Here is a 20,532-nt window from a genome sequence, read left to right as displayed (position 1 = left end):
AGCGGGAAGGACAAGGGTTGGTGGGGAGGTAATTACTAATAGCAGCATCAGTGCTGGACACTTGCTGGAGAAAAAAACCTCCGGCACTTTTACATATAACAAATCTGTCATCAGTGAAGCCTTCCTTGCTAGTCTTCCAAACACTAGAAAAATAATTATGGTAATGGAAAAAATTTCACAACCATTTCGTGAATGAAAAAGGAATGACTCCTCTTTTACCCAATATTTTCCCAAATTAGTAGTTTATCCCCTGAGGGTGGAAATTGACTTCTATTTTCTCCAAAATAATCAAATAAAACAATTTCATCTGGTTTTAACCCTTGAAATTTAATTTTTTAATAATTTATAAAGCCTGTCCCTGAGGAGCTGACTGTCCCTGAGGTTAATTCCTCATGTGGCTTCCACATTCACCTGTATAGGTCTCTTTCCAGTACCGTGTGGGTATGTGGTATGACAAAGAAAAATTGCACTGGATGGAGTTAAATAGACAAGGAAAACTTTTTTCAGGGTTACCACAATAGGGTTCAATACTATCACATCAGGGGAGAGAGATTAAATGCAACTCTGAGTACAACCTGGGACAGATGAGGAGTTATAGCCAATGGGCAGGGTAAGAGAGTGGGTAGAAAATGATTAAGAGGAATTTGGTAAAAAAAAAAAAAAAAAAAAAAAAGAGGAATTTGGTAAAAAAAAAAAAAAAAAAAAAAAAGAGGAATTTGGTTTGGTATCAAGGGTGGAGGGAATCCTGCTAAACTGACTTGGCAGGATTCTTGTTGAACCGGATTAGCAGGCCAAGGACAAGACCTAGTTGAGAAGAGGGCTTATGGGAGCTTGACTAAAGTTTGATCTAGGAATGAGAGCCCTTGTCAAATGATACAACCGTGTAGCTTTCATATTAACAGACTACGTATTAGCCCGAGGTCTGAGAAATGAATCAGATTTCCCCACATGTTTTTGTGTTTGTTTATTTACTTTAGGTTTATTTGCCAACTGTTCCAAAGGGTATAATTTAGGAATTGTCCAAATAATTTTTACCAATTAGTATTTGTGAATTTATAGAAAGGTGACACTTAAAATAACTGATATGCTTATATCAATAGTAACAACACCATTAACCAAACCATTAGCATTAGCTTCATGGTAAGGTTGCTTTGTTTCTTGGAATTCAATGGTTATGATACATCATGGAGGAAAGGAAGACAGAGCAGACGTCAATCAGGAACAGGCTTTTACCGGGTGCACACCTGGTGCCTGGTAAGACTACCTCCTGGAAGCCTCCGAAATCCTTCTAAGGAGAGTCTCAGACTCATCACTTGACTTGCTCAAGGTCAAGTGTAGAAGCTAGGATTTGAAGCCAGACCTGTCTGACTCCAAAACAAGATTCTTTCCATTATATCAGCACTTCCCAAGGGTATCAGCCCTTGGACCTGGGCCAGCTCAAAATTAAGTTATAAGCTGTCAGAGGCAAAGTGAAAAATATTAGGACAATGTCACAAATTTTTTTATAAAAGAAAAATTCACTTTAAACTACTGTTCTTTTTTCTCAGATTATGGCCTACTTCTGCTGTGAAAAATGTTCTTTCTATTACAAAATGATAGAGGTTATGGTGATAATTATTTGCTTTGGGTTTCTTTAGCATCATTACTGGATAAAATTTAAACTTGGCCAGGCTGTAATGGAATCTGAATGTTTTCAATATTTTGGCCACTCATGGAATTCCAGAGCCTGGGAACCAGGACTGTAGGAAAGGGGATTTTTCCATGGAACATAGAGGAAGAGGGCACCTTTGCATCTTTATAGGTTATTCCCCCCATTTATTCCATGTTCACATCAACATGTGAAATTTGGAGAGATCTCACTTCAACTTAAAGTTAGCCTCTCTAATTGTGACCAAGCCATCAAGGAACTAGAGACAGACAGCAAGGGAATCCTTCTGAAGAGAGTGAAAAATCAAGACAATACTAAAGATAGAAGAAAAACAGCAATTGGAGAGTCCAATAGTAGGAAGAGAAGTCAAAGGACTTTGCTCAGATTGAGAAGAAATATGTACATTATTGCTCATGCAGAAAAGAAAAGGAAAATCCTTGTCCTCTGTGGGATTCATCTGGTATTATACCTCTGCAGGGTTTTACCCGCTGAAGGGACACTTGCATTCAGTCGTGAAGGTACATCTTCTTTAGTGAACAGGCAGCAGAAATGCAACCAGAGTAGCATTTCTGTATGTGCAGAAAGGTCTTACTTCTCAGGTTTCTCACAGGCCCTTTTGAAGGGTACTGGACCTCTCTGACGTAAAAGGAAGTGTTCTCTTTTTCACTTTTGCCCACTTGCTTACTTGAAGTAATAGGGGGAAAAAAAAGAAAAAGTTTCTGTTTCCTACCTAACCAAAAGGAGGCTTATTATAGTGTCATGTTTAAGAGCATTACAGTTCAGATATTTGAGTGTATGTAATGATCCACGTTCAGGGTGTAACTCAGGGCAACTCTCTAATCTCTTGGTGGCTTTGTTTTCTCACTTGTAAAATGTGAATAATCATATTCCCCACTTAAAAGAGTTGTGGGGAGAATTATGTTCAGTTCCACATGGACCTCCACATACACTCAACAGTCAGCTCTCAGTATGTGCATTATATTTACTACAAGTAAGATAGTTGAGCAGGTCCCAACTCTGAATAAATAATAAGCACATATCACTAAAGAGAGCCTATTAACTAAACTTGAATTTAAAAAGTGAAAAATTAGTGTTCACTTATATCAGCAACACATTAACGATATATGTAGCACTTCTAGCTATTGCTATGACTCTCCCACTGATTGGCAGCTACCAAAGACTAGTGATGACTCCTACCCTCCCCTAGTCCTCCTCACTCCAGAGACTCAGTCTCTAACACAGACCCCCAGAGATTCCACATCAGAGTGGGGGCAGGGTGCAGTGGTTGGCAGTCTGTCTCATGAGCCCCAAGGATTTTGGGCAACTCTAGGCAGTGAAAGGCATTGTCCAAGGGTCAATAACCCTATACTTAAATTGACTCAGACTCTGAAAGAGGGAATATTATAATAAGAGGAGGGCCAGGGCAGGAGTATCCTTGCTGAGGCTGGTCAGCTGCCTCAATCCCTATCCTAAGTTTTGGGCGGACTTTTTTGAGGGAATCCATTTTCCAAAACGTTTTCAAATTCTGGATCATTCTTCCAAGTTGATTTCTAGTCATCCTTTCTTACAGCTACTGGATTATCTCATAAAAACATAACCTCTATTTCTTTTTAAAATGTCATATGAGTTTATTTTAAGCCAAGTTTTCTTTTTCTTATTAAATTTTTTCTTTCACTGTAAAGTTGATAATCCTATTAGTGTTAAGAGATTCCTGAAATGAAGTTGTATTACAACTGCAGGACATCTAAAGCTAGATCTCTGAAGTCAGTGGTCGGCAAATGATGGCCAGCTGGCCAAAAAGGCCTGCAGCCTGATTGTGTAAATATACATTTATTGGAACAATCATGCATTAATTTACATATTCTCTGTAGCTGCTTTCACACTAAAAGGGCATAATTAAATAGTGGGGATGGAGAATGTATTTCCTGCAAAGCTGAAATATTTACTACATGAGATGTCAGAGAAAGCTTTACTGTCAGACCACTATGACAAAAGTTGGTTGTCTCTGAGAAAAGTTAGTTGCCTATTGTCATGATTATTAAGTAGTCAGTTTTGCCCAAAATTTTCCACCAAGATAGCAACATGTCTAAAGGAGATCTGACACTTGAAAATATTTTCTATTTTAATGGCTCAAAATGAAACCAAAGTTATGATCTTCCAATGGGAATCACCCAGGATCTTCTACTTAAGCATCCTCTCCCAGAAATGACCTTCAGTTCATTAGAGTTGAACACCTGAAAAGCCATACTGGGGGTAATTTTGGTGGGAAAATAGGAAGATGTGATATTCAGAGGTCTAGATTAAATTTAGTGACTGAAAAAAAATCCTCCAAATTTGAAAATCTTTGAAAGAAAATATAAAGAACAAACTAGTTTAAAACAAGTAAATAAGGTTCCTATCCCCTTTCTCCTCACAAGAAGCTAACTGTACATCCAAGTGGGTTCAACAGCAATATTTGTGAGCCAAATATGAAACCAAATAATAAACACTTGGTGTTAATTTGCATTAATAAAAGAAACAAATTCTTGACAGAGAAATAGGCAGAGGGAGAAGCAGGCTCCCTGCAGGGAACCCAATGTGGAAATCAGTCCCAGGATCCTGGGATCATGCCCTGAGCCCAAGGCAGATGCTCAACCATTGAGACACCCAGACATCCCAATAACAAATTCTTGATTGGTTTGCTCCAACTGAATAAGAGGCAGTTTGGGAAAATGAGAACACAAGACAGAAGGCTGGAGAAGCTGCTTCTGGCTCCTCACGCAAAGACTTTAAAAAATTTTTTTAATTGATTAGATATATTTCATTTAAAGAATCAGAGAATATAATGTTTATTAAAAACAAAGCTTTTGGGGATCCCTGGGTGGTGCAGCGGTTTAGCGCCTGCCTTTGGCGGGGGACGTGATCCTGGAGACCCGGGATCGAATCCCACGTCGGGTTCCCAGTGCATGGAGCCTGCTTCTCCCTCCGTCTATGTCTCTGCCTCTCTCTCTCTCTCTGTGACTATCATAAATAAATAAATAAAATTTAAAAAAACAAAAAACAAAGCTTTCTCATATGTTTTTTGCTGGTTTCATACTCTCTGGCCACATGATCTATGCATTTTCCCTTTCTGTGTGTGGATTGTGTATCGTCAGGCCATATACATTCTGAATGATGTTTAGCTTTCCCTGACTTTCCTTAATTCAGTCATCAATAAAATTTGCCATCCAGTTAAAATTGTCACATCCCTTGCAGAAAGTAATTTGGAAAAGCTTTTTAAGAGACACAGAATGTTCACAGCCTTTTGACCCAGTTATTCCACTGCTGGGAATATATCTTAAGGAAATAATTCAGAAGAAGGGAAAAAAAACTCTTATTAATTAAAGAATTATTTATAATGACAAAAAACCCCTTTATATCCAAAAATAGGAGAATAATTAAATTAACTGATACTTCAACTAGAAGAACTGTTACATAGCCATTAAAACAATTATGTAAACTATGTAACAACACAGAAAGTATTTATGGTATCATGTTAACGCAGAAAAGTAGAATGTAAAATTATATTTGCATTGTGATTACAATGTGAGAAACAAGGTCTGCATATGAACTAATACTGGAAGAAACGCAAAATGATTTTTTTTTATGAATTGAAACATAGTATTATTTAGGATGGTAAGATGGAGGCTTTATTTCGCTTTTAGCAAATGTTTATTTTTATTGTGTTGTTTATAAGCTTAAAAATGGAGGAGAACATTTTATTCCTGCCCCCCTTCCTTTTGCCAGTTAAAATAATTTAGGAATTTATCAGTCATGGTCCAGTTACAAAGAAGAGAAACCATTCTGACCAAATGAAGCAGAATGGCATTTATTACAGAATCAAGGCAATGGTTAGAGAAATAGACAAGGCTGAGTTGCCAGGGATAATTCTCAAGGCTACACCATAGAACTGGGCTCCCAAAAGGGCTGCTTCTCCTGCCATTACCAGCAAGCAACTTGCAAAACTGAAAAGCTCTGCTCATATCTGTTAGCTCCAGGAGAACATTGCCTTTGTATGATCTGCACCAGTGAGATGGAGCTTCATGCCTTCTTCCTCTCACTGTGTAAGCCAGTTCTGAATTTAAGTCTTGGATAAGTGAGTCAGATTGATGGTACCTCAATCACATGCAAAATGCTTTACAGTTTCCATGGTATAGCGAAGCACTGAAAAGGGATTGACCTAGAGAGTGAATAAGCCAGTCTCTAGTATCTGCCACATAGATTCTCAGATAAAATATAAGACTCACAGTTAAATTAAAATTTCAGATAAACAACAAATGATTCTTAGTATTTCCCAAATATTGCAAGGGACATACTGATACTAAAGTTATTATTTATTGCTTACTTGAAATTCAGACATAAATGGGCTTCCTGTAGCTTTAATTGCTAAGCATGGCAACCCTACTGCCATGGAAATCAATAGAAGCTGAAGTTATTCCCAATTCATTCAAAGCTTTGGTGATATTTATTCTCAGTTAAAGATTCCCTCTCAAAAAAAAAAAATAAAAATAAAAATAAAGATTCCCTCAATAGAATGGCCCCAAATACTTAATGAAAACATTTTCTTTTTTAAACCAATGAACATTTTCTGGTTCTTTATAATTTCTCCCAAAATTGGAAGCACACAGGTGAATGTCAATGAGACCTTTGTTACGAATAAGGTGTATGTTAGATTCTTGTTACCAAAGAGTATCAGGGCTGAATGAAACCCTAGAGAGAATGCATTCCTTAGAGATAATTTTTCTACCTCTTTTATTAACATACAAGAAGTCAAGTTAGAACAGTCACAGTTAGGATCCAGTGCTCCCAGATACTACCTTTTTCAGTCAGGAGTCTCCAAAAAGATTTCAGTTGTGATTGAGATTCAAGTGAAAATTGCTCCCACAAAAACATAGAATTTGAATTAACCTTTCATGATCTTGAGTGCAAGAGAAAGCATGAGTTGCCACTTAAGAACTGTGGTAGTAAAATCCCTGGATCAGGGATGGCCTGGAATCTAACCATGGATCTGTCACTACTCTACTTGGTAAGTTTAGGCATGTGATAATTCCTCCAAATCTCAGTACTCTCAATGCTAAAATGAGGCCATTAATATTTTTCCTGTTTCCTTTACAAGTTTGCCACGGGGATCAAACAATCTCACGTCTGCGAAATTTCCTGAAATGTAAGAACCACAAAAGAAGCTTTGTTGAGTCTCATGATCGAAAATTTCTAAAGTTTAAAATATTCAATATTACAACCATTGTCCATCTCTAGGGGTGCTTATCATATGCAATAATTTCAATTCTTGCTTTTAAACTCTTGAGCAGAGTAGATCTCAGTAGTGACAGAAGCTTAAAGTAGAGCTGGAATAGAAAGAAGATAGATATTTATTTCTTGCTCAAGTAAATGAACTCTGGAGGTTAGTGGTCCATGGGACTCAATCATCCTTAGGGACTCTGGTTTCTTCTATTCTGGCTCTCTGTCATTATCATTGTAACAACATCCCACCTCATGGCTCAAGGTGGCTGGTCAGCCTTCAGCCATTATATCGTTTCAGCCATCAGAAGGGGAAAAAATTTCTAAGAGGGCATACGCCTTCCTTTGAGTTGAATACACTTCCTGGTGTGGAAATACCATTCTCACACCCCATTGCTGTAACTTCATCGAATGGCTGCTACTAATTACAAAATTAGAGAAATAAAGTTGTAATTTAATACAGCCATGTGCTCATCTACAAAACAATGCCTCTATAGCTCAGAGCAGTCAACATTCTCTGTCACATAGGTAAAAACCAAACATTTTCCCACCTTAGTTTGGAGTTATCTTGGTTTGGTTTACTATAACAAACTATTGTAGGCTGGATGGCGTATTGAAAATAGAAATTTATTTCTCACAGTTCTGGAGACTAGAAATCCAAGATGGGGAAGGTTCATGGCCAGGTTCTGGTAAGTATCTTCTTTCAGATCGCAGATTGCCTTCTTCCTTTTGTATTCTCTAATGGTAGGTAGAAAGAAATTGGAAAAGCTCTCTGAGGTCCCTTTCATAAAGGCACTAATTCCACTAATGAGGACTCCACTCTCATGTTCTAATTACTTTCCAAAGGCCCCACCTTTTAAGAGCATCACATTGAAGGTTAAGATTTCTGCATCTGAATTTTGAAGGAGACACAAACATTCAGTCCATTGCAGAGAGTAATTCAGTTAAAAAATAGAATCTTTTGGGACGCTTGGGTGGCTCAGTGGTTGAGCCTCTGCCTTTGGCTCGGGGTGTGATCCCGGAGTTCTGGGATTGAGTCCCAGATCAGACCCCCTGCATGGAGCCTGCTTCTCCCTCTGCCTATGTCTCTGCTTCTCTCTCTCTCTCTCTCTCTCTCTCTGTCTCTCACGAATAAATAAATAAAATCTTAAAAAAAAGTAGAATCTTCCTTAAAAAAATTAGAATCATTCTTAATAATGCTGACTGGAAAAGTCAAATTAAAGCTCTAGTTGTAGGGCACCTGGCTGGCTCAGTTGGTAGAGCACATGACTCTTGATCTCAGGGTTGTGAGTTCAAACTCCATGTTGGGTATAGAGATGACTTAAAAATAAAATCTTAAAAAGCAATAATAAAGTTGTTCTAATCATATAATTAAATTATTGTCTAGCTAGATTATAAGCTCTATATAACAATAGCACAATGCTTGCCACATGTCTGATCATTTATAAATATTTGATTAATGAATGGGAAAAAATAGCTATTAGAGGGTAAGAGAGAGGAATCACAAATTTTATCTCTACAGAATCCAGGCTGCCAGCAATGAAATTATTTTAATACTGAAAACTGAAATAGAAAAAAAAATTGCAAAACTGCTCTCTGACTCACAAAACAGATTAAACTATACCAAATCATGACATGCAAGCAAATTATCTAAACTCAAATTCCTACCTTATTCAGACCCATGTGTGCCATGACAAGCCACAGATCAACTGATCTAACTTTGTCTGGATTCATAAAACTTCTGACTGTTTGAAAAACTCTCTCAGTCACAAATTCTGACCAGACCTTGAAAAGCTCAGCCTGTGATCAACTCCAGCCTGCAAGAAGCTTTCCCTAACTCACTTTTTGGGGAAACATTCCACAGTAATCTTGCTAAGTATCAATAATAATACTAATAAACTTAACTTTGTTTGATACAGGTGTGTTATTAGTGTTCTTTGATCCATAGCAATAGACCATGTTTATTAAATGTCATTGCATATTGTAAATGTCTGCTTTCATAGATTTTTCTTGAGCAGTAGACATGTTTTCATGTTGTATACTGGACAAACTAAAATCCTTTCTGGAAGAAGATAGCATATAAATATGGATAAACTGTGTGAAAACTAGAAAAGCTTTTTCCCAACCGAAATTATATGTTCTTTGAATTCTCTCTGACAAAAGAGAAAAGAAATGAGCTAAGACATGGTATATGTTCAAACAGACAAGGTCAGGAGTGAGAGAGCAGGTACAAGGAAGAAATATTTTCGAATCACTAATCTAGTCAACAAATATTAGTGCAGAGAAATAGAAGTCAGATAAATTTTATCTTATGAAAAAGTATTGTGTGCCAGTGCATTTGGTATTTCTATAAGGCTTAAGGTCTTATAACTACACAGCAATTGGTCTCAGGTTTGGATTCAGAAAACATTCAATATTGTACAATTGAATTTTGCTTCTTATATGACTTGGAGTATATATTATCTGAGGTTTAATTATCTCGTTTGTAAAGTAAAGATATAATGTTGCATTTAACTTTGGATATTCAACCATATGGCTGTCTTTTACATAATTCAAATATACCAGAAAGTTATAATTTGTATCTGTGCACTCTATTATGTATAATCACTGCATACATTGTGTACTGGTGATATACATATTACTATGTATGATTGTATACACAAAATCAAGTTTATTTAACTTTATGAGCAATTCACATGATTTTTCTCATATAGTTGTGACTACATGCAATATTCACTTGATGTGCTGATTCTACAAATGAATCATCAAGTATTTTTTTTTATTCTACTGCAAAACCTACAGCACAGATGGGTTGTTTCGAACATCAAAAGAAAAAAATGACAAACCTGTTGGCACACAGTTGGTTCCCCATTTTGTTGACTAAATCTGAATTTTTATTCCTAATACCTAATACAAGCATATTTTAATGATACAAACAGTAATAGAGTCACCTGGAGAGCAAAGAAAATGACAATATTAATGACAGTCACCTAACTACACTGAAGGCCACCAGAAGATGGCAGTCTCATTTCTTTAAGGCACAGGATGACGCTAAGACAAATGGTTGGGACACAAGATGACAGATAGCGTGGAAGATGAAATTGTTCAGGTCACTGCTGGCTACTGCCTGTCAGCATAATTCTTTCCCCAGGTGAGGCCAATGAACTCTTTTTTGCAGAAAGTGCCAGAAACGGAAATGCCTGATTTTCAATGCTATGGATTTTGCCATGAAAGATTATATACAGAGAGTAAGAAAGAGTTCACCATTCATCTGAAGCTTCTTCACCACTGGCTTTTTTCTCATGTTTCTTGGCACGTTCCTCTTTCATGCTGCATCAGTATACGGGAGTGCTAAGATAAAACCTGGGGCATTCCTCGGTTTGTTTTGTTTTGTTTTGTTTTGTTTTCCTAGACTCATTGACTTACAGAGAAAAAACTGTGGTTAAGAGGTGACACTGAGGCCAATTATCCAGTCATATCTCCATTTTTCAAAGAAGGTACCCCAACCTGAAATACATGTAAATCAAAAAAATATATGTTGGTGAACTCCCTTGCCAGCCTGGAGGAGTTAGATACTAAAGCAGCAGATCAGGCCTGCATGCTGTCTGTCTTCTAAAACTCTCTCAAATTGATCTTTGTGACTTTCAGATGCACCACCATGAGCAATAGGCTGAGCAGCACAAAGAATTCAAAAATTCTAAATTGAAGTTCTAGTATAGTTACCCTGCTCTTTTATTTCCTGTCTTTTTGATAAGCTGCTTCTCTCCAACCTATGCATATAGAACAGGAACAATTTGATTTGCACTTGAAGAATCCCTCCCCCACCATAAAAGAACATTGGCATTATCCACATTTTCCCAGTGTAGATTCATGTAATGCCATTTTTTTTTCAGTTCCATTTTGAAAGCTTAGAGAGTGGTGAAAGGTCACATTAATAAGCATAACTATTTAATTTCCAAAATTAATGAATGGAGCTGAACATATTGAATGCATTGTGTTAGACTATCTGATTCTTTTGGAATTATTCTGAAACTCAGAGAGGGTATGATGACCAAATGGTGCTAACCTAATGATGTTTTCATATGAGACTATGAAAAGAAAGAAACAAATATTGCAGAATGCATAGACAATACTGTTTCAATTTGTTGATGACAAAACACATTTCATCTCTATTAGTGAGTAGACTTTGCTATGAAGTGCTAGCCAGATTACTAATAATTAAAAACTTAATGTGTCTTCAGTCATTACAATAGAACAGTGATGAGAGGTTGCAAAAAGTATGTGTATTCTGTTTTCTGTATTTATTTGGGGAAAGGAAAAATCCCTATAACAGTGAATTAAAAAACAGTGCATATAATTATGCTGGGTCTTGAGGGAAAGTTAAGATATTATTTCTCAGTGTTTGCCAATGATGTTCCCCAATAGAAAAATGGCCCCCAGAGGATCTCAGGCCAGTTCAGATACCCTCCACCAAACAAGTATATTCCTAGTGCTTATTCCAATTTCTTGTCTACCCAATATCTTTATAATAAGCTCACTTTTTAAAAAAATTAGTAATTGAGAGCTTACTTATCTATGTGTCCTTTCTCCTACTTGTTAGATTCTGGGTAACTGGCCCAAAGGGCCACTTGTAGTGTTTGGTTTGATTTAGGTGATCTAATTGCTTTGACATCCTGCATTGAGATTACTTTTGTCACCCATTTCCTCCTCCTTTTGCTGCAGTCTAGGCACATGGGAATGATTTCATGCATTCAAATGATCACCAGCATCATTAAAAAAAAAAAAAGAAAAACCAAATCAGTTAATGGTCTAAAGATGTCCTTTTCTAATATATTTATGCCAATTGCTAACGATCCTTAGAATTTATTGAGAAGCTTCTTCCCTTCAGATTTTGAAATGATGAGCTTCTGCCCTGCAGCAATATTTGCCGCTTCAAAGTCCATATTGGGGTGTGGCTAATTCCTATCTTTGGATGGGCTTTTATTCGCCGCCATCTCTGCAACGGAGAATGGATCAGACCTACACATGTTGCCCACCATGCATAAGATGTTAAAAGAGGTGCTCTTTAGCCCCTGAGGGCTTTCTTTTTGAGATTAATTAGATCTCACATAGGATTACGATATTCATTCATCCATCCCTGGCTGAAAAATGCAGACTGAATTTTCTGGCACAAATTCATCTTCAATTTACTTCATTTTATGCTAATCCGGAGCTCATCCTCTTATCCGAAAAATGAAGAGATCAGCAAATGTTAAAGATATTTTTTTATCAGAGGTAGACAGCCATTGTATTTAATTTTCCTTTACATTATACACACTGCATTATCCATTTAATCCCAGACACACAGAAGATTTGCCAATGAGTGATTCTAGCTGACAAGTATGGTAAGACTCGGTTTTCTCTACTTATTCTGTTATTTAACACAATTGGGTGAAGAACAAATTCAGATCATAAAACTTAAAACTATAGTAACCATCACAGCTTAATTCATATAAGGTTTCATTTAAAGGATCATACATATTTTCCTATGTCCTCGTTTATTTTCTCTAGTCCTCTAGAATGTAGACAGGAAAATGGAATTAATTTTGATTTCTATTTTTCTGACTGGCTTTCCATGATGCCATTTAGTTTACTTGACTTGCAGTGGTCATTCATTCATAGTATGGTATTCAATCAATATTTATTGAGTACTCACTTCATGCCAGGAAGTGTGCTACATGCTGGGCATAGGAGCCTCAACAGAACAGACACAGTTCCTACTTCTAAGGAGCTTTTGGATGCTCTTCTAGTCAACTGGAAATAAATTCTAGAGGTTTAATTTCTTAATTTTTGGATCATTTCTTTGTCCAATAAGATAGGATTACCTAATGGACTTAATTATTGAATTAAACTTAATTATTTGACGTTTACTCATCTCTCAGTAGGCTGTTTGGGCAGAAAATTTTCAGATATTATTAATGTAGAAGCAAAAACGCTATGAACTATGATCTTGTTGTAAAAGTACAGTTCATAATCTTGGCTACAGGGTTTTGTCATTTATTTATGGTTTTGTTATTTATTTAAATAAAAATGAGGAAGTTTTAATTTTAATTATCTTACGGGAAAATTAAAAAAAATATCCTTGGCTCAAAAACCTTTGTCTTTTTTTTTTTTTTTAACATGCGATATCTTTTAGAAATACCTTGTACATTATAGCCAGTTAGTGAATGGCTTTTTGAAAGAATGTAGGATCCATGACAACAGAGACTTCACCACATTTATTCACTTTGCTATCTCTAGCACATAAAATAAATAATGCCTGGAACATAGTAGGCATTATATGCCTACTAGATACTGGAAATAGCAAAGTGAATTTATTCATATTTAATGAATGAATGGCCTCATTGATAGCAAAAGACTAATTTGTGCTGTCTAGGGAAAATAATCACATAAAATTCTTCAGTGAAGAATGTTTTTGTAATAGTTTTAGTTCACTGATTTTATTGTAAATACTGGCTTATTTAGATTGATTCCAACCAGTTTGAGCTCTCTATTCTGTTTTTATGTTCCAAGCATTTTTTCCTCTTTTCTTTCTTACTATTGTAGAAAAAAACACTCAAAGTGATTTCATTGCAAGTAATCTGTCTTTTCTTTCTGGCAGTTTTTAAGGTCTTTGGTATTGTACAATTTCATTACAATGTAATTATGTGGAGATTTCTTTAAAAGGAACGCATCTTGCTTAGGTGCAGCTGACCCTTGAATAACATGGGTTTGAGCTGTTCAGGTCCACTTTTATGAGGATATTTCTTTTCAGTCAGTACAGCACTGATTGACTACTAAATGTCATTTACACTACTGTAAATGCATTTTCTCTTCCTTATGATTTTTTAACAACATTTTCTTTTCTCTGGCTTACTTTATATTGTAAGAATACAGTATGGAATACAGATAGCATTCAAAATATGTGTCGATTGACTGTTTATGTTATTGGTAAGGCTTCCAATCAACAGTAGGCTTTTGATGGGGATCCCTGGGTGCTCAGTGGTTAAGCGCTTGCCTTCCGCCCAGGCTGTGATTCTGGAGTCCCGGGATCGAGTCCCACGTTGGGCTCCCTGAATGGAGCTTGCTTCTCACTCTGCCTGTGTCTCTGCCTCTCTCTCTCTCTCTCTCTCTCTCTGTCTCTCATGAATAAATAAAATCTTAAAAAAAAAACAGTAGGCTTTTGATAGTAGAGTTTTTAGAGAGTCAAGATTTCTATGTGGATTTCAACTACACAAGGTGTCAGCACCCATAACCCAATCATTGTTCAAGGGTCAACCGTATTTTATAGATTCATATCTCTTTTCAATTCTGGAAATTCTCACTCATTGTCTCTTTGAATATTGCCTCTCCATTTTTTCTATTTTGTCTTCTAGATACTAGTGGAATGTATGTGGCAGCTTCTCATTCTGTTCTCCATCCTCTAACACCCCTTTCAGGTTTCTGTTTTTACCTCTTTTTGCTGTATTCTGAAGAATTCCATTATGTCTAGCTTTTAGTTCATAAATTTTCTCTTCTGTCTATTCTTTAACTTATCTATGAAATGATTCATTACAATTATATTTTTTATTTTCAGAAAGTATATTTTGGTTCTTTTCTCAACCTGCCTGCTTTGTTCTACCATCTTATTAATTGATCATAGATTTATTTCATCTTTCTTTTTTAGAACTATTTGTATTATACCTTTAAGAAAGTCAGATGAATCTTGATGTTCCATTTATAGTTCTTGGGGGACCTAAATTTCCTTTCTGTTACTTCCAATGACACCTGCTCATGGCCTATGTAGAGAGCATGGCTCTACTGAGAGGATATGCATTTGCTTCATTCAGTGTTCCCTGGGGACTATGCTAACATGCATGATCACCTCCAGTGTTCTCAACAGGTAAACATTATCTCTTCAAAATACTGAATGAAATGGGGCCAGGCCTTGGGTTACAAACTCTCAAAGAGGGCTTTTTTTTTTTTATTCTACCACCACCAAAGCAAACATAGGTAGTTTTCCTCATAATCTAGCTCAGCTAGTAAGTTATATACATATTTTTTCTTAGTTCACCCTTTCACCAAATGTGAGGATACTGGTTGTACATGGAAAAGTTCTTTGATTCCCCCACCTTCTGGAGTGCAAGTCTTTGTCTACCACTCCAAAGGGCAATTAAAATCTGTCACAAAATCCACCAAATGCCCCTGAGAGAGCTCAGTGCTTTGATTTTCACCTTCCTCTCAGGGATTTTCATTTTCTAGCTTCAAAACTCAGCCATACAATCCAAGTGTCTTGTTAAATTTTGCCTAGCAACATTTGGTATGTGTGTGATGGGGGGTAGGGTAGTAGAATACTGGTAGGTCATACTGCTAAAAATAAAAGGCTTACAAGCTATTTTTAACTCTCCTTTGTCATTTTGCTTTTGGTCTTGACTCACATAAATCGAAAGCTTACATTTGCATCTGAGTTGAAGATAAAGAAAAGATGGTAGGTAAACTTATCCCAGGAGCCAGGCAGGACATCTGTACTGCTTCCAGAAAAGACTGTAACTTCCAGACTCCCCTCCCAATGGCACTGCTGCTTGCATTGCAGGACGTGACTGAATTCCAGTCTCTACATAAATGTGTGTGATGCCACTGTATCTTTATTTCCTCTTTTGTTATATTTCTGTCTACTTTTCCAGTGTTCCCTTGTCTTGCATTCCTCCTTGAGTCAAGGACTTTTTCTTGAGAAAAAGGATCAGATCTCATCCATTCTGAGTAGAACGAAACATTCATTATGGGACTGAGCCACTGATGAGGAGGATAGACTTTGAAGTCTTTCAAAGAGACAAAACATTCCTGTCTTCAAGCACTTATTTTTCCTCTAACCAATTTCCAGTTAAAGAGCATGTTTTTGTTGTTTGAATGGAAGCTATGTGCTTTAAAGATAGAAATAGCAGTGAAAATGAGAAAAAACAATCTTTAAAATCATCTTTCTGAATGGAAGTGGCCTAACTATTTTTGCAGAGGAAAGAGAAAAGGTGGCTCAGGAGGAATATGAAGAATGCGTAGAGAAATCTGCATATTTATCTTATTCTTAGACCACCTCTTTTTGACTCCTGCTCTCCTCATATTTATGGACAAAGGAAAGGGCGAAAAGAAAATTTAAAGTCCACATGATGTGCAGGCTGATTAAAAGTGAAAGCCAGATCTGCTCACAATTGACAAAAGATCAGGGAGTCATTTATTTAATTGGACTCCGAGTGACAAGAAGGTGAGATGATTATCGAAGAGATGAGTCTTTTGTTCCAGCCTCACAGTTTAAGTCATTTCAAATGGAAAGGGAACTTTTCCAATTTCTTTAGGACACCAGCCTGAAGAGGTTTTTCAATATTAATCCAGGTAATCAGGATCAAAAATACTATTTGCCTCCCTCGCAAAAAGAAGAGATTATGGGCCACCGAGATGGAAGGGTTGGGAATGCTGAAGGTATTAACTCAGCTGCATGTCAATGAGATACAGAGAAATGAATACTCAGTCTGTGCAGTTGGCTCTTCTAGTTTTGTTCACTGATTTAAAAATATAGTTCAGAAGAGATACTCCCAACTTCCTCCTCATCATCAGCATACCTGCAAAAGAATTTAATTTATACCTTATAACAGCAAGAATTCTGACCCAGGAGCATTAGGGTTCTGGTAGAGAAAAACTGGATACTGAAAGCAAGCATAAAAATGTATTTTCATTTTCTTTGTATTAGATTTATGAAAGAAAAAAAAGAATTAAGTTTGACTGAGTATCTGATATGTGCCAGGCAATGTGCAAGTCACATTACGTATTTCATTACATTTGCACAATAAACTTGTTGTAAGAAAATATCTCAACTCTTTATGGTGCTAAACACCTTGAAGACACTATTATTCATGTCTCCAATAGTTTCATGGTCAACTTAAAGATAAAGAAATAAAGAGTTTACTCCAAGTCAGAATGATGTAATGGTATCTGAGCAAAAAATGGCTGCCTTCAAGAGAATGTTAATGTTTTTAAGGTAGATTGCAACACTAGCAATTCCTAATAGCTAAGGGACACTTTCAGAAAGGGGGAAGCAGTGACCCATAATATAACCCTCTTGGGACAGGTGGCACACGTAGCCTTGCTAGACAAATTCATTTCTACAGTGTAGCATTGGAATACAACTGGATAGGCTAGAGTCAAGATAGGAGCAAATAGAAATTTTGAAACACACTGCTATTCAAATTAAATTTCAGTTATAAGTAATACATGAATCTGGGCTCCTCAAGGAAAGATGGGTGAGGATACCATCCTCAGGCCTTGGCAGATGAGGATAGTATTGCACAGGCTTAATGGAAGTCGCTAGTGTCTGGAAGGCTCCCTACCACTCACCAACTGCCCTGTTCCAAATGAGCATAGTTCTGGAAAGATGTAGGACCTATAAAGTTACCCGATAAGACCTATATTACCGGGAGACGGGAGAATGACCAGATGGTAGCCACACTGAGGCAAAGACACAAAGGAGTCCTCCTTTCTTCTTCATAAGTTGTCTATTTGACCATCTGCAGAGGTGGAAGGCCAGATGGACCCTTACCAGAGGCCTGTCCCCCTGTCATATCAGAGAATCTTACATTTTGACATGGAAATAAGAATACCCACTGGACACAGACAAGGACTCTGAGCATGAATTGTCCAAGGGGTAGACATCAGCTTCTCTAAATGTTAAAATATTTCTTACAGTGCAGTGTATTAATATAGGATTCCTGGAGGGCAGGGATAAGACCAGCAAACTACTTTCAAGAAAAAAGTGTCAAGTGTGATAAAAGGCTTTTCCAGGACAGAAAATCTCAGGAGGGTGAACCTTGGAGAACACAGGCAACAGCTCAGCAAGAAGAAGCAGGGCAAGAAGTTGATCATTTTCGATTCCTTCACAGTATGCAGAGGTCTTTGCTGTGACTAAGAAGTTTCTTTACACAGAAGTCCAAAAGGCTGGAGGCACAACCTATTTGATCAGTTCATGTCCCAGTGCTTTCCTGAGGCCATCTTTGAATCAGATCCAGCTATGCTAACTCTTGCAAACTGTTGGACGAGACTGCAAAATTTGGTTACCTGTCACTTAATATGTCCCACCTGCTAACAAAGTAAGCCAGCATTTTCCAAACCATACCCCATGGAGGGTGTGTGTGTGTGTGTGTGTGTGTGTGTGTGTGTATGTGTGTGTGTGGGTGCATGTGTGTCTACTAGAAGTTATATGTAAAATATATACATGTTCTGAGAAATCCAGCAGTGAAGGAATCAGATTAAGTTCATTTAAGTCGATGATTACCAAACTTATTCAATTGTAGCACCCATTAAAAAACAACTAATAAAATCTCTTGAAACTTCATTGGTCATAATTTAATAAACATAGTCAAGTGGATAAGAGTATTATTTTTATTCTCTAAAACAACTAGAAACACTACTTTGTCTCTTTGTCTTATGCGTTTTGCTTATCCATTCAGTCATCAAATTTTTATTCAGAGCAAACTATATGTTGACATAATAATAGTTGCTAGATAACATATAGGTAAATAAAAAAATATGGGTCCTGCCATTTGGGAATAAAGAATAGGCATAAAAGATATCAATTGATTACTAATAGTATCAAGTGCTATGATGAGAATAAGCAAGATACAGAAAAGAAACAGGCTCAGAAAAAATACTGGAATGGTGACTATTCTTGAAGAAGGTAATGGAGCCAACCATCAGAAAGCTAGGAGCAAAGGCTTATAGCAAAACAGCTAAAGCTGGATGAGCCCAAGCAGGGTGCTATTTCTATTTTCCACACTGAAATTATAAAACTATATTTCTGTCTGTTGCAAAGCAGTCTCAATATTGAGAGAAACTTCCAAATTCAAGAAATTGTCTTCTTGTTATTCTACAATCCTGGAAGTAAAAAGTAGGATATTACTTTTTTTTTAAGATTTTATTTATTTATTCATGAGAGACACAGAGAGAGAGAAAGGCAGAGACTAAGCAGAGGGGGAAGCAGGCTCCATGCAGGGAGCGCGATGTGGGACTCAATCCTGGGACTCCAGGATCATGCCCTGGGCTGAAGGCAGGCGCTCAGCTGCTGAGCCACCCAGGCGTCCCAGATATCACTTTTAATATAAGTTTCCCACATTATCTTGTGCTTCTTATCAAGTTAGTTATCAAATGTATTACTTGTCCCATATCCATTTACCTTGATAGATTCTATGTTAAAAGAGGATAAAGACCATGTCTGTCTTATTCACCATCCTACTATATAAAAGATGCTCAAAAATCATTTGTGAGATAATTAAAATAATTTATTTTTATAAATAAAAGTCTTGGTCCTTCAGCCACGTGCAGAAGAATGAAACTAGACCACTCTCTTACACCATACACAAAGATAAACTCAAAATGGATGAAAGATCTAAATGTAAGATACGAATCCATCAAAATCCTAGAGGAGAACACAGGCAACACCCTTTGTGAACTTGGCCACAGCAACTTCTTGCAAGATACATCCATGAAGGCAAGAGAAACAAAAGCAAAAATGAACTATTAGGACTTCATCAAGATAAGAAGCTTTTGCACAGCAAAAGATACCATCAACAAAACTCAAAGACAACCTACAGAATGGGAGAAGATATTTGCAAATGACATATCAGATAAAGGGCTAGTATCCAAGATCTATAAAGAACTTCTTAAACTCAACAGCAAAGAAACAAACAATCCAATCATGGAATGGGCAAAAGACATGAACAGAGATCTCACGGAGGAAGACATAGACATGGCCAACAAGCACATGAGAAAATGCTCCTCATCACTGGCCATCAGGGAAATACAAATCAAAACCACAGTGAGATACCACCTCACACCAGTGAGAATGGCTAAAATTAACAAGACAGGAAACAACAAATGTTTGAGAGGATGTGGAGAAAGGGGAACCCTCTTGCACTGTTGGTGGGAATGTGAACTGGGGCAGCCACTCTGGAAAACTGTGGGAGATTCCTCAAAGAGTTAAAAATAGGGCTACCCTATGACCCAGCAATTGCACTGCTGGGGATTTACCCCAAAGATACAGATGCAGTGAAATGCCGGGACACCTGCACCCCAATGTTTATAGCAGCAATGTCCACAATAGCCAAACTGTGGAAGGAGCCTCGGTGCTCATCGAAAGATGAATGGATAAAGAAGCTGTGGTCTGTGTATACAGTGGAATATTACTCAGCCATTAGAAACGATGAATACCCACTGTTTGTTTCAATGTGAATGGAACTGGAGGGTGTTATGCTGAGAGAAGGAAGTCAATCAGAGAAGGACAGATATTATATGGTCTCAGTCATAGGGGGAATATAAAAAATAGTTAAAGGGATTATAGGGGAAAGGAGAGAAAATGAGTGGGGAATATCAGTGAGGGAGACAGAACATGAGAGACTCCTAATTCTGGGAAATGAACAAGGGGTAGTGGAAGGGGAGGTGGAAGGGGTCTGGGGTGACTGGGTGATGGGCACTGAGGGGGGCACTTGATGAGATGAGCAGTGGGTGTTATACTGCATGTTGGCAAATTGAACTCCAATAAAAAAATATACAAAAAAAAACCTTGGTCCTCAACAAAGAATTTAGGTAAAATG

The sequence above is a fragment of the Vulpes lagopus genome, chromosome 2 (assembly GCF_018345385.1).
Source record: "Vulpes lagopus strain Blue_001 chromosome 2, ASM1834538v1, whole genome shotgun sequence".
Classification (NCBI taxonomy): domain Eukaryota; kingdom Metazoa; phylum Chordata; class Mammalia; order Carnivora; family Canidae; genus Vulpes; species Vulpes lagopus.
The sequence above is the reverse complement of the archived record's forward strand: the minus strand, read 5'-3'. Positions refer to the sequence as shown.